The sequence below is a fragment of the Podarcis raffonei genome, chromosome 6 (assembly GCF_027172205.1).
Source record: "Podarcis raffonei isolate rPodRaf1 chromosome 6, rPodRaf1.pri, whole genome shotgun sequence".
Classification (NCBI taxonomy): domain Eukaryota; kingdom Metazoa; phylum Chordata; class Lepidosauria; order Squamata; family Lacertidae; genus Podarcis; species Podarcis raffonei.
This window is the reverse complement of record NC_070607.1, coordinates 3,761,458-3,777,139: the sequence shown is the minus strand read 5'-3', so window position 1 is coordinate 3,777,139 and position 15,682 is coordinate 3,761,458. Positions and strand designations below refer to the sequence as shown.

Genomic DNA, 15,682 nt, shown 5'->3' with positions numbered 1-15,682 from the left:
TTTAAACATTTACCTGCTTTAAAGTCAACTTCTGAAAGGGGAGTTTAACAGAGTCAATGTCCCTTTAAAAAGCCTATGTCCCTTCCCCTCACCAGTCCATTGGTGAAAATAACTTCAAAGTGCAGCCACCTCCCTATGTAGCCACGCATTTTGTGGCAGCAGCTTCCAGTTGCATCGACACAGACTAGTCAGTGCCAACCCACAAAGACTACGGGGGGCAGAGCAGAGGGACGCTTTGAGTTAACAACATGATGCACCAAACCTGAGCCCCTTTTTTGGGTGCGGGGAGAATAACATCCCTGGGCGTGAAACGTGTGAATATTACAAAAGCAAGGCACTTAACTCCTCACTAGCCCTCATAAAACTCCTTAATTATTGTTTACCTTCGAGCAGAATGTTTGGAGGCTGAAACAACACGTTGTGTGGAGATTTGTGTTGGGATCTACCAACATTCCCCACCCCACCAACCCCCCCACCCCCACCTGAAATGCAGCAATGGTGGCCGTCCACCAGGTTCTTTGGAGCAGTGCCTGGGATTGGCATGTGAGGATGATGGTGGTGATGACTAACCCTTCCCCTCTATGCTGTTCTCCTAGTCCGAATCTCCACTAGTCTCCCGCTCCAAACTGCAGCCTCAGCAACTGTTTCTTTTGTTATAACCACAAAAAAGAATCACAGAACTATCTTTTCCATGACGATAAACCTGTGTCTGGGCTGTCCTGCTTCAGGCAGTGCGGGATGGGGGGGGCACACAATTAAATGTTCTCCAGCATTTTTTTTAAAAAAGAAGCTTGCACATAGAAAACTAGCATATCAGGGGCCTATCTGGGGTCCCTCGCAGCCTTGCCAAGGAGCTGGCCACACAGAGCGGTGGCCCAGGGAGCCACTCCAAGCCAGAGTGGAGAGGTGCAATTTTTGCGCACACACACCCTGGACCTTGGCAGGATCCAACCTAACTGATCCCTAGCTATGCCCCTGGCTAGGATCTCTACCTTGACATCCATTTTTCTATGTGGAGGGAACGTTTGGTATGGGAGAACATTCAATCATGTGAGTATCACCTGCCGTCTGAGGTGGGACAGCCCAGGTCCAGGCTCTAGGTTAAGGATCTAGGCCTCAGTTGGAGGAGTGCAAGAAGTTCACCCAATCCATTTGAAGCACTTGAGGTTATTCTGCCTGCATCAGTTTAGAGCTCCATTGGCCCAGAAAATTGTATTAATTTCCTAACTAGATTTTTTAAAAATCTGGCTGACTAGTCTCTTCGAAGCTTGAAACTCCCATGTGTATGAGGGCTTCTCTGAACCGGCTCTTTCACCCTGCCATAACACGGAGTTGTGTCTACTTCACCATTCCAGAAATCACCCCATAATCCCAGAAACCCTACACAACACTGGGCAAAACACTGCATAATGGCATCCTCTCGACCAGACATGGCCAAACTCAGCCCTCCAGATGTTTTGGGACTACAACTCCCATCATCCCTAGCTAACAGGACCAGTGGTCAGGGATGATGGGAACGGTAGTCCAACCGCAGCTGGAGGGCCAAGTTTGGCCATGCCTGCTCTAGATACACACAAACTTGTTCCTGCCTGACAACAGTTTGTCCTAAAGAGCCACATTTGCAGAGGTGGGCCATCACCAGGTTAGGTAGTGATGTTTTTGATAAAAATTGAGCAAAATTATATATGCGACATTTAGAATTCAAAGAACAGAATTTATCTTTTAAAAGAAAAGGCTATTTTCATGGGAAACGCCCCTCTAAAATCAACTATGAGGAGACTGGAGTGACTGATATTCCCTGATTCAGCAATGAGTTTCTCTAACTGTTTAGCAATAGCATAACAATAATTAATATGAACACTGGCCATCTTGGCATGCAGGGGGGAAAAGAAATGTTTCAATTCAAGTGTAGAAACAGTGCAAAACTGCCACCTTGTGGTGAGAACAAGAAAATACAGTGAATGGCCTCTATATAGGCAGTATCTCATTCTGGGTATCAGATACCTGAGCGCTCCACATCCCTATTTTACTCATTGCACGGGAATGCTTTTAAGATAATCTGCAGTTTTGCACATGGCAGCTGATACTTAAGATATAAAAGAGCAGAAACAACAGTCTCACTTGCAGAGGATTTTGAAATACTGGTAGCCTAGCCATTATGGGAGAAAGAATGAACCCTCTGCTCTGCAGATTTCAAGTGTGACACGGGAAACAGAAGGAATTGTTGTTATATCCTGCCCATCTGCTGTGCTCACAGAGCACTTGAAAAAGCTGGCATGAATTAAAATGCAACACATTAACCACAGAACAATATATTAACACAATGCAAGTTTTAAAAATGCAGGCTTGGGACCATGTCTGTGAGTTGACATCTAACTCCTCCAACAGATGAGAAAGTGTGTACAATTGGATTGAGGGGATGGCTATCTGAAAATGCTAAAAAGAAAGATGTACATGAACTCTTAAAAAATGCATACACATACACACGCACAGGCAATATAAAATGTTCTCACAGAGCTCTTTAGAAAACTGCCCATATCTAATGAAGAATCCAATTAAATGCTCAATTGTGGGCACAGAGTCTTTCACAGATAACTACGTCAGTTCTTCTTTCTTTGCCCAATGGAATTCCATTTTAGCAGCAGCATTCACTTCAGTTTTTCTTCAGCTGCTTTTTCATGGATTGTGTTGCTTGTTAGAACATGGGGTTCCCTGGAACGGTATTGGAATTCCACAGATCAGTATTATCAGCAACACACACACACACACATTAAGACAGCCTTTAGGATCAGGCCAATCCTCATCTAATTCCCCTAGCAAGATTTGAGCACAGATGTCCTCTCCCCTCCTGCAGTTTCCACAACTGGCATTCAGAAGCATTGCTGCCTCCAGCTGTGGAGCCAGAGCATAGCAATTATGTCTAGCAGCCATCAGTAGCGTTCTCCATGAATTTGTCGACTCCCCATTCAAGTGGGAGAGTTCCACAGTTTAACTATGAGCTGCATGAATAAGTACTTTCTTTGGCCTGTCATGAAACTTCCAACACTCAGCTTTGTTCGATGACCATGAGTTTTAATGTTTTGAGAGGGAAGTAAAAATTTTCTCTATCCACTTTCTCTATGCCATGCATAATTTTATAAATTTCCAGCATGTCACCTCTTGCCTTTTCTCTAAACTAAAAAGTCCCAAGTGCGGCAGCCTTTCTTGGAAGGGGAATCTCTCCAGACCCTTGATTATTTCAGCTGCGCTTATCTAAACCTCCTCCAACCCTACAATATCCATTTTGAGGTCAGAACAGTACATATTATTCCACATGCAGTCGCACCATAGATTTGTATAACAGCATTATGATATCAGCAGTTTTATCTCTCGTCGCCCCTTTTTGACCCTGCAAAAGTTAGCTCAGGCCCTGGGATCTGCCCTGTATCTACTGTTGTGAAGACCGATTCCGCTTCTGTGCATTCTCCGTATCCACGTTTAGCGCAACTTCAGCACCATCCAAGGCTACAACTGCCTCCCTAAACAGTCTCCTGCTTCTTGTTGGTATTAATGTTTCTAGTAATGCACTCCTTAAATTCTTTTTTAGCAACTCTTCCTGTCTGCTTGCACTTTATTGCCAAATTATGGGTTCCTTTTGGTCCTCTTCATTTGGACAAGATTTCCATTCTTTTGAAGAAAGACTTCTTCGCTCTAACAGCTCATTTGAGTCAAATGATTTGACTCTGCTCATTAACTACGCTGATTTCCTCTTGGCTCTTTTGGTGCTTCTCTTGGTCTGCAGTAAGCACTCCAGTTGCGCTTCTAACATGGCTTTTCAAATAACTCCCAAGCATTATAGAGATTTGGGCTAGATGACCCTTGAGGTCCCTTCCAACTTTACAATTCTATGATTCTATTATTCTTCCCTTGGAGAAACTCCACTCTGGCAGCTTGCATCTTCTAAGCCCCGTCAGGGAACAATATATAAACCTGTTCTGTCTTCAACACATGAGGGGCCTGAATCTGTAGACTAGATTCAACAGACTGAGCACACAAAAGCAGAAAGGAACTCAGTTAGAACATAGTTGAGCATTTTTAGGTAGCTTTCCTTTCTCTCATGTAGCACCTGATGAGCCAAAAATAACTTGAATATCCAAAGGTGGAGCTAGCTGCTCTGGCACCTGGAGCAGCACACCTGCTGTGCACCTGGGGGTGGGGCAAGCTGCCTGCGGGGGCAGGGCGAGTGTCCCAGGGGGGCGGTGCCCACACCAAGCATCCCAGGGGGGTCGGCACAGCAATGTCACCCCCCCAGGGATGACACCAGGGGCAGGCCACACCCACCACACCCCCTTCCTCCGCCAGTGTGAATATCCATGACCTATAATGTGGCTGATTCTATTGTTTCCTGTGGCAATTTGGTCATTAGCTCAGTTTTTTAGGCATTCTTCCCAGAGCAACAAGGCTTACCTACAAGAGTGGCAGGTTTCATCAGAAAGCAGTCTCCATTGCTGTATTGTAGTGGCATTTTTCCCAGTTAAGTCATTGACTCAGACACTATTAGCAAGGTATCCACCACCAAACCAACCCCATAAACCCAACAGGCCACAGACAACTTGTAAGCATCTACTGGTGCTCTACTTGCCATGGTAGCTTCATTCCGATCAACTGTCTATTCACTGTGAAGATCAGACAGCTATTCATGCATAACCAACAGAGAATTATAAGGGACCCTAAAGGGCTAGATCCATGAGCACTTTTGGGTGCTTATGGGCTGGTATGTTCAACTCCTTCTTCCTTTTCTTCTTCTTCTTCTTCTCCTCCTCCTCCTCCTCCTCCTCCTTCTTCATCATTTCTTCTTCTCTTTCCATGCCATATGAAGGAGTCATCCACTGGAAGTGGTGGAAGCTTACACACAGGTAGTAGTCCACAGCCCTTTAGGCTAACATTAGAGTCTTCTGCACGTTTACCTAAAAGTAATCCCATACACTCTTGCCACAATAAATGTTTTACTCTTTAGGAGACCACTCTTTAAGCTGCTTGTGCTACAACAGACTAATGCGACTATTCTGGAATTATGTCACACAAACTCTAGATGTCTGCAAAATGGCTGAAACACCCACCCCTTCAAAAACAGATCCTCAGGAAAAAGCATGTACACTTCAAAACTTTTGTGGACATTATGAAGCCATCAAGGGCACTTCTATTAGATCTTATAATGTGGACTAGTTACTCCCTTTTCAAGCTGAATTTTTATCCCTCCCCCCCCCTTCTTTGTATATGCATAAATTGGTATATTCCAGGCATGGAAAAGGTGGGAACTGAACACATTTGTACTGTGGAGGAGCATAAAGCAACAGTTTGGCCCTTACTGAAGTTCTTTCTTGTGGGGAGCTCTCTGTGGACAGGGGGGCTTCTGCGTCTTTTTCTCTGGCAGCAGCACAGCACACAACTTGTCAGCCCACATTTGGGGCCATTTCCAAAGCGATATTCAGCTTGCAACACACTGTAGGGAGCTGCTGCTGCTGCTGCTGTCAAAAGGGCAAACAGCTCCGTGGCATGGACTGAAAGCAGCTCCCAGAATTGTATAGTCCATAACTACAGAGCCAGGGAGTGGTAATTATTCTGCATTAATACATTCAAAGAAAGAGGAGATTTAGGTTCTCTGTTCTCCGTGCTGACACAGTATTAAAAAGGTCATTTTTCTATCCTACACCTCTCAACTTCTTGAAAGGCAGAATGGGACAAACGTTGTCAGAACAGGAGATTATACCCTTTCCAAGGGGAAGGGAAACCTCTGTGACAAACCACTGTGATGCTGGAGTTTAGTGGGAACACTGAGAACAGCACACTCCCTTCCGATTTATTATGTCCTTGCAGGAGTGGGGTGAAGGCATTTCCCTCCTTTGGGGATATAACTAGGTGCTCTTTTTATTATTCTCACTAACCCTTCAATCCATGGTGCTGACAGCACTCCAACAATACTGCCTAATGGCTGGTGAGTAGCTACAGTAGTTCATATATTGCTGTCTCAACAAGGGAAGATAGTTAGGATGGGATGAGAAAAAATGAAACCAGATCCTGCTGAGAAGATCAAACTGCATAAAAATCCCTAGACTTTGGCAAGTGTCATGGTTGCTTTTTCAGAGGATGATGACTCAACAAAGATTTTGAAAACTCTGACCCTTCCTTTGTATATGCATTATTCTGGAACTGTGTTTATTATTTAATAGAAGAAATAAATGAGGTGGCAGCTCCCTCAGAGAGACTCTGACAAACTAAACCTTACCAGTAAAACAATGAGGGAGAGATAGAAAAAGCAACTGCCTTCCCAATGATCCCGTAATGGAACCGTAGCTCAGAGAATGGGGATATACGCTTGTTAACCATTGTTAACTAGTATTTTTAGTCCTGATTGCTCTTAGGCTCTGTATAGTTCCTTTTTTAATGCATTTTCTATACGTTAATAAAAGATTCCAAAGGAGAAATGGGTGTGTGACTGGTCAATGCAAGAGATACTAAGCAATTCTTGAGCGTCGCTTTCTGGCAAGGATTCAGAGGGTTAACTTGGGCCTGATCCTTCCCATCCCTCAGTGTAGTCTTACCCGTTGCACACACCTACCATCTCCCCAGGTTTTGCATGATTTCTGAATTCCGAGACAATGCGAGCGACACACCCACCTGCCCTTGTTGCTGTATCCTCTGAACACATCACTCTTGCTGCCTTTCCCATCACTGTGGCCACATCAGCTCAGCCCTGCACACAACCTGCAACCAACTAGAAATGAATTTGTGCTGGCAGCGTAGCCCTATGTCTAGACGGAATGAGGTGGCTGGCTGGTTTGGGGGTGGGGGGGTGGGAGGTGGGAGGTGCCACTGACTCCAAAAAGCTACCAAGCATTCAGAACCAGAAGGAAGAATGGCAAACAAAAACTTCCTCCTGATCTTGAGGAGAAGGTGTTAACTAGATCCTCCTTTGCTTTCACTTGTGATATGAGGTCTAGCACTGGGCAACCCCAGGATTCCACTGTTCCGTATTCCAGGGACCATAGCAGCAGCTACACCTGCTTTATCCACATCAGAGATTATTGCACAAGCAGGTTAGGAACATGGGAAGCAGCTTTACACTAAGTCAGACCATTCATCCATCTAATTCAGTATTGTCCACACTGACTCTTCAGGATTTCAGGTGGGGGCCTCCCCAACCCTATTTGGAGATGTCAGGTGTTGAACCTGGGACCTTCTGCATGCAAAGCAGGTGCTCAGCTACTGACCTCTAGCTCCAGCCAAGAAGATGAGCATGCAAAGCTGCATTCTGCTGAGTCAGACTGCTGGTCCATTTTCTAGTCCAGGACTGTCTGATCTGCAGCAGCTTATCAAGCCTTAAGGAAGGCATCTTTCCTTGCCTTGCAATCTAGTATTCTTACAAAATGCCAGGAACTGATCCAGGGACTTTTCTGTGCAAACTTAGTTGGGTGGGACTGTCTATTTCTAGTTGCTAGACACTGAAGGTCCCACCTAAAACACAATTAATTAATACCCTGCTTCCCACAGAGTGGAAGGTTTGAGTAGAGCTCAGGTACTACAAAGTGGAAATTAAAACAAAAACACCACCTCATTTAAAGCACAACTACAGGCGAGTGCCCTGCATTCTCATCCAGGCTGCAGCTACAGAGAGTGGAAGAAAGAGGGAAATTCACATGCCACCAAGGGAACGCCAAGCAAACAATGCAGTTAAAGCCTTTTCCAAGATACATGCACTTATTTTTATTACAACAAATGCATGGCTCTATTGTTTTTGTCCCTGCAGCATGTGTGTGCGCGCACACACACACACACACACACACACACACATTCTGTCTGGGATAGCAGGATAAGGCCTCCAGACCAGATGGTTTGACATCTTCAGTGCAGTTGAGAAATCAATATAGTTGCATTGTTTCCTGTCACATATAATCTTTATTGTAAATTGCAAATGCACACCTTCACACTTACATGGATGGAGTAACAACAGAACATGACCCCACTGTCTAAACTGCCTTACCGCAAGAGCAAGGTACTTCAGGTGCTGCTGCACTCAAACTCGCATCAGCTCCAGCTACCATGGCCAATGGCTGGTGATGGGAGTTGTAGCCCAGTAGCAGAGACTGGGCAGAGGAGGAAAGGTGGAGGCTGCCTCCCCATCCTGACCCTTCCAGGGAGGAGGAAGAGGAAGACAGTTTTGATTTACAACGGGGGGGTTGAGGGAGGTCGCAGCTCAGAGGCAGATGAGGGGGGAAGTTGAGATATAATGGGAGAGGAGGAGGAGAAAGTAGGTGATGGACAGAGTGTCTTTAGAAAGCATTCCAGACCCCCCTCTCCCAGAACCCGGCAAGCCTGAAAGCAGGAGAGCAAAGAGCTGAAAGACAGAGGGGACGGAGCAGCACCCGTGGAGGAGACAAATGAGGAAGTGGGAGAGAGGGAGGTAGAGACTCACTCGGGACAACGCCATTATCCAAAAGGCTGGGTTCTACAGCCTCGCTCTGTAAATACTGAATAAAAATAGGAGGGTAAGAAACATTCCCTTGGCTTTGTATGTTCCTGGGCAACCAGCCGGGAGGCATTGGCAGTAGCCTGACACTCAGCAGAATCTAAAGAGATGCAGGTTTGCCACCCCTGCCTTCCAGGCTGAGGCTCCATCAATCTTTTTGCTTTTCAGTCTCTAGTGCTGCCCCTTCTTTCCTTTTGTCCACCACTTCACAGCAATTTCCTTTAACAAATGTTTAGCATGGCAAGATACAACAATTATTCGGATATGACACCTGCTCTTCAGTGGCTACTGCAAGCAAACAGGTTCTGTAAGTAACTTATTTATTCTGATCCAAAAGGAGATAGAAAGTCTAATCAAAATCTGGAACATCAATTACAAAGCTCCCAAATTAATTTCATCTGGGAGCATGAAAACCAGAAGTGCAAAATGTAATGGATAAGATTCTCAACAGCCTTCTGACCAGGAAACAAAGATGGTGGCTTATCAACATTTTAATATGTCTGCCATCTAGGAAGCCACAAATGCTGTTCTAAGAGGATACTATGTCAATTCAGAAAGGCAAGGCAGCATTGCAGGGGGCAGGCAACCCTGTGCTATGATATCCATATGCAATAGTATATCCTTTGAATATAAGCTATTTTCAATTTGTTTCTAAAGAGACTCGCAATCAGCTTTCTCCAATCAGCCTGAGAATACATAATTGAATATTAAAGAATCACCCTGTTTAACCCAACACATGCCTTTGCAATTGTTTCAGACTTTTTTCTTGTCACACAAAAAGCAAAGGTAGCAGCCACGTGGATGCATAAGGAAAAAATACAAAATCTAGGTTAGGGCACTACCTGTATTAAACCAACCAAAATGTTACCAGGTAGTAACTACACCCATGACTTGAACATTAGACAATCTTTCCCTCCTTCTCCCCTCCCCCCGGTTTTGTTGACCATCTGGCTGGATAAAGAGGTTGGGAAGATATGGAATTATGCACATTTTTGCAACATTTTGGATTTGGGCACTCACCCAGTCCTAAACTAGGGCTTTGCTGGAACCCCAGTACCTGTGCATATCAGTGGTGGAAAACCAGTAAGCACAAGAGCGCTGCCCAAAAACCCCTCCAAATTTGACTACCAAATGTAAGTTATCAAATTCCCATAATTCATTTCTGCACTGAAAACATTTTCCCTTCCTTGGGTAAAAATTGCACTTGCCAGTGTTGATTTAGAGGCTGTTAATCTCATGTATGCCATTTTGGTGATGATCTCATTGAATTGTACCCCTAAGGTATTTTTATTTCTTTCATACGCTCAGTGTCAAAGACATCTGGAGACTGCTTCTGCTGTCTTCCTTTTGATGTCTTCCTCCTTAAAAGAAGGAAACATCACTACAAGATGTTTCCTTTGACAAAAATCACTAACCCTTTTAAACAGCCACTGCAGCCTAAACTATGTAACCAAGTCAAGTGCCATTTCGTCAACATGTGGGGCTGTCATTCAAGATGGAAGGCAGGAAGAAACTGGGGACTCTGAAGTTCCTCAACAATATTATTTGTAGAAGTGCTGCAGTAATCAGGCAAGTTTTATTTCCAAGACAAATACTACATGGCTGATATGCAGTTGTCCTAAGCTTACCTTTTGTCTGGTTGTATCCACTTAAATTTCCATAAGGACATAAACATTTCATAATCTTGGTGTGCAAGCTATCCAAGCTGGAATACGAGTGTGTGTATCACTAAAAGCAATGGACAACTTTCACACTAGAATGTCCAAATTCTACGATTCTGTGAATCTTCACAAATCCCCACCAGGAAGCAAAAATAGGTGCATCAAGTTCACCGTTGGGCTGCCATTCATGGTTGAGGAATCACAAGTTGTGAAGGCCTGAACTAATAGGTTGAGCTGGAGAAGTGAAAAGAACCTGTGCTGCAATCCTGGCTTCTGAGCTATGGAGTGCACTTGGTGGCTTTGGATAAATCACCATCTCACAGGGCCAAATTAGGTGCTAAAGACATCATAGTGGTTTAGCCCTTTCCCCACCCTGCCAGGGTCCCCATTAGCAGGGGGGAACTTTGATAATACGTTGCCCTGAGCTTGGACAAATTTGGTGACCTCGCCCCACTAATTATTTCCTATTTTAACAATAATTCCTTTTGGTACAGTTGCTTTTTGTGGATCTTCTCAGTAGGTGCCCACATAAATATAGGATAGTATTATTTTGCGTCCCTTCAGCTTGGTGTGCTGTGCAGGAGAACCACCTGCACCTAAATGCGATGCTGGTATTAGGTTCACCCTCCCCAACTGTGATTGCTCTGGAAGCAAAACACAATTTGCAGCCTCTGAGCAGTGATTTTAATCAGGACTGGCAGGGGAAACAAAAGGCTTAAACACCCTCCCACCCCAGTCCCAAAACTGCTCGGGCTTCACTTTGGCTGCCATTTATATAACACAAAAACCAGCATGTCAGTTTACACAAAGTCTAGCTTGGTCCTTAGTGGTCATGAACAAGTCGGCACCTCTTGGGGCCTGACTACAAGTTACACAAAGTTCGGGGTAATTTTCGCCCTCCCCAAACATTCCCCTCTCAAGCCCCCACCTTTTGGCAGAGAAAACATACAATGAACCCATAAAATTTCCCTGCGGGGGGGTGGGAAACCCAATGAAGGATGCTTTTTTATTATTTTTTAAGGAAAAATGACACTCCCTTTCCTCCATTCTGACTGAAGTTCCATCAGTTGCTTTTTGCTTTAAAAAATAACTCTGGAGAAAATTACTGTTCACAACAGTTGTCTAAAATAATAAGAAGCTATGTAGCTTGCGGTGTTGCTGTGAATACAATATAGATTTTTTAAAAACAAAACAGTGTTTGCCTTGTGCTCACTGCCCCCGGTTCCAAGTGACAGATCAGAAGCTACTTCCAACCATTATAAGGCGTTGTATCCTGTATTTTGTAATGTTTTCCCTCTGGGTTGCCAGAAACAACATTTGCTTTGATGTGTTGGTTTTCCTCTAAAACATCCATCCTTGTGAACCTCACACCTCGCTGGGGACAGAAGCCCTTCCTTACTAAAATGAGGCAAATGGGAATAGCTGTCTGGAGCAAGACTGCTCTGAGCACTTTCTGACAATAGGAAGATGCTTTCTCCTTTCCCATCGTGCACAACTATACAACGATTTCTACCGAGCACCCCTTGTGCTTCTGCTAAAGCTCTTTGGTCTGAGGCCTCTTTGTCAGCCTCTACATCCTCAGCAAAGAAAGCAGCGCTCTAAGGATTTCCTCAGGAAGGAATTCCTTGTTAGAGCCAAGAAGCTACAAAGACAAGAAGGTCTCACAACAGGAGACAACAAAAGCAACACTAATCTCTTCAAGCACCACAGTGTGCACTCAATCACACATAGCAGGCAGACTCAACCCAACAAGGGCTACGCAAGGTGCCCCAAATGCCAGAATTGGCAGCCACCAGACAAGACTTATTTTACTCATGCCATTGCTATGGGCCATCATATTGTGTTATATTGTTCAGCTTGTCTATATTGCAACACAGGGGTCTGTTTAAGCATCTGAATGCTAACAAAGATCTCAAATGTTATTTGGGACAAGAAGTTAACTTCTGGGACCTCTTCTTCCTGAAAGAACAGCAGAGGCACACACCACCAATCTATTTTGGATAATTACATTAACTGGACTGATAAATGTCTAGACATTGGCCACCTATGGTTGGCATCGATCTGTTTCAAGAGACAAAGGAGTGTGCCTCCATGGGTGAAGTCAAACTGTTCGGCTGCAGTTGCTGGACAGAGGTGTACAAGGCGCCATCCAACTGCCTTAGGGACTCCACTCCAGATTTGTGTAGGGTTTTACTCCCTAGCCCTTTCTTCTCCACAAGGCAGCAGAGCTTTGGGGCCAGAGTTTTCCTTCTCCTAGATGGGCTACCTTCCCAAGTTGACAAGCCTTATCTGCCCCTCAGTTCCCTCTACAGCACCTGGAGAAACCACCTTCTTGACTGTTGGTCCCACTATTGGTCTTGTCTGCTCAATTCCTAACTCACCAAAGGTTTGAGACCCATCTGCTCTCTTCACCTGGTTTAGCCAGCCAGTCAAAGCCGTTTCCCAGGCTGTGGGCGCTGTTGCATGCTGACAGCTTCTAGGCGCCACAGGTGAGAACTGAGTGCAGGCTGGGGAACAAAAGTAGACAAGCTACCCCAGAAGGAGCACGGTATCTCCCCCGCCAGAGGTACTGCCCCTCCCCTAACACACCACACATTAGCCACCACAACAGTAGAATTACATGCCCTTGTTTTCCCTGACATATTGGTTGACCACAAACTTGACATGAGCCAACAGTGTGACGCGGCAGCTAAAAAAGCCAATGCAATTCTGGGCTGCATCAATAGGAGTATAGCATCTAGATCAAGGGAAGTAATAGTGCCACTGTATTCTGCTCTGGTCAGACCTCACCTGGAGTACTGTGTCCAGTTCTGGGCGCCACAGTTCAAGAAGGACACTGACAAACTGGAACGTGTCCAGAGGAGGGCAACCAAAATGGTCAAAGGCCTGGAAACGATGCCTTATGAGGAACGGCTAAGGGAGCTGGGCATGTTTAGCCTGGAGAAGAGGAGGTTAAGGGGTGATATGATAGCCATGTTCAAATATATAAAAGGATGTCACATAGAGGAGGGAGAAAGGTTGTTTTCTGCTGCTCCAGAGAAGCGGACAGGGAGCAATGGATCCAAACTACAAGAAAGAAGATTCCACCTAAACATTAGGAAGAACTTCCTGACAGTAAGAGCTGTTTGACAGTGGAATTTGCTGCCAAGGAGTGTGGTGGAGTCTCCTTCTTTGGAGGTCTTTAAGCAGAGGCTTGACAACCATATGTCAGGAGTGCTCTGATGGTGTTTCCTGCCTGGCAGGGGGTTGGACTCGATGGCCCTTGTGGTCTCTTCCAACTCTATGATTCTATGATTCTATGATTCTATGATTCTATGATTCTATGATATCACAGAAGGACAATTGCCTTCACTGTGCGGTATTACAACCGAATTATAGTACACCCAGTAAAAGTCTGTAAATTCACATTTATTCAGAACCCTTCGTAAACACTTTCTATAATAAAAACAAACCCTTTAGGGAAAACGATCATGGAGCTAAACAGAACATGTAGCTTGGTTGACAGAAAATGAATTAGTTAGAAAAACCATACGAAACCAGCAAAAAAGAAAAGTGTCAACTCTTATCTAATTAAAGCTTTAGGCATGCCAACAGGGTGGAACTGGGCACAATACTCAGTTTTTTGGACGGCCGACATAAGCAGGGCTGTGTTCGAGCAACTGCCTCCTTGTTGTCTGTTTCCCTCAGAACTGTAGTCTCCAGGTAGGGAGCTGAAAGGATGTCAGGACATATTTGCTATGTCTAGAAGAGTTATGTTTCTAGAAGGTGATGCCAAAAAGGGAAGCTCTGGTGAGGCCACAGGCCAAAAATGAGGTTACTCTTGGAAGGAACTACAAACAGCTGCCAGCTGCAGCTGGCACCGAATGGAAGGCAAGGCAGGGAGCCCAGATACATAGAAAAGAAAGTGCCTTCACGACAGAAGCAGCAACAACAACTGCAAAATAAACCTTAAAGGGCCAAGTGTACTTAGGCTCTTGGCCGCATCTCTCTGGCCAGCCAAGACCCATAAAATGGGGGAATACCCAAACAGCACCGATCATTCTGTTTCATAGTTCTGCATTTGTAAATTTCCATTCCACTGTAAGGAGTCTGGGAGCATGTGTGATTCCTGTGGACACACTTGTGGTGAAAAGACAAGGGAGGTGTCGGGAAAAGTTAATTACACATTTCTGAGGGAGGACAGTGGAGAGCTCCCTGTCCTTCGTCACTTTTGCCTACAATTCCAGGTTCACGTGCTCTGTTAGGTGAACAGTATACTGTGACAAATGGCACCTGCAAAAAATGGCAAAATGGAGAGTTTCAGTCACCCAGCCATCATCTATTCCCCCCCCAAAAAAGATACCCCATACCATGCCCTTCTGCCAGTTTTCATTTCCTTTTCCTATCTCTTCATTCAGCTATTTTTTGCAGCTTTTTGCTCCCTTAGGAGCCCCACGGTCAAAAATCTTCCCCCCCCCCGCAAACCTTGGGGCTCAATGGCCAGGCCCTTTTTTCTCACTAGGCCTGTTTTTGCTATGTGCCCAGCACAACTCAACACCTGAGCTCACCAGATGACGATGGCGATATTATGGCAACTAATTTAAGTAGTATCTTTTGAAATCTATTTCTCACAGTGTTCAAAAATCAGTATCTAAAAATTTATATGCAATTATTATATCAAATGATATAAACTGAAAAGTATATTGTCAGTCCCATGTGTGGTTGTCAGAATGAACCTTAATGACAATTTTGTAACATGATGGGCATCTGATATTTTAGACAGGAATGTTTTCTTTTGGGGAGGCGGAATCAGTAGTGTATTGAAACATTCAATCGTCTTTTACAATATCAATGAAAAAGATCAAAATAATCATTTAAGAAAACTTAGAAATTCTGAAAGCAAAAAGGTTATCTTTGTTGCTATCACAAAAATATATGGAAGAAAATGAGCTATTTATTAAATAAATCATGTTCATGAACTGAATTCTATTAATTCATAATTCAGTCTTTGGACTTCACCCACCTAAGTAACTAGATAAGGAGCTGCTGGATTAGCGTGAGGTAACTCACAACGGCTGCTGCTTCAGGGCTGGATAGCTATAACCAAAGCATTTCAGCAAAGTGTACTGTGTGAAGAGCATCCTCTTTGTTTGCTCAAAATGTATAGCCCCCATCAGATCCAAAATTAACTGGGCAGTCCAAAACATGAACTAGAAAAGCAACCCCTCACCAAATGACAGGCGCCACTGCTATAGGTTTCCACTTGGCTGACACTGACTTGAAACGTAAGGCTTTCTGGGAAATGATATATAATGAATTGAAAAAGGTATTTAAATATACCTTCTTGAAGAAACCAGAGGCCTTTCTCTTGGGCATGGTCGGCCAATTGGTGCCAAAGAAGGACAGAACTTTTTTTATGTATGCCACAACAGCAGCAAGAATACTCATCGCAAAGTACTGGAAGACACAAGATTTACCCACTCTGGAAGAATGGCAGATGAAACTGATCGACTGTATGGGATTGGCAGAAATGACT

General features: G+C 44.5%; 1 long non-coding RNA gene across 1 annotated transcript; it reads left to right on the top strand.

Annotated features, from left to right (window-relative positions):
• Positions 1 to 4,831: 4,831 nt before the first annotated feature.
• On the top strand, positions 4,832 to 6,464 carry LOC128415252 (uncharacterized). The gene is made up of 2 exons (XR_008330902.1): positions 4,832 to 4,929; positions 5,187 to 6,464. It is a non-coding gene; the product is annotated as an uncharacterized LOC128415252 (long non-coding RNA).
• Positions 6,465 to 15,682: the final 9,218 nt, after the last annotated feature.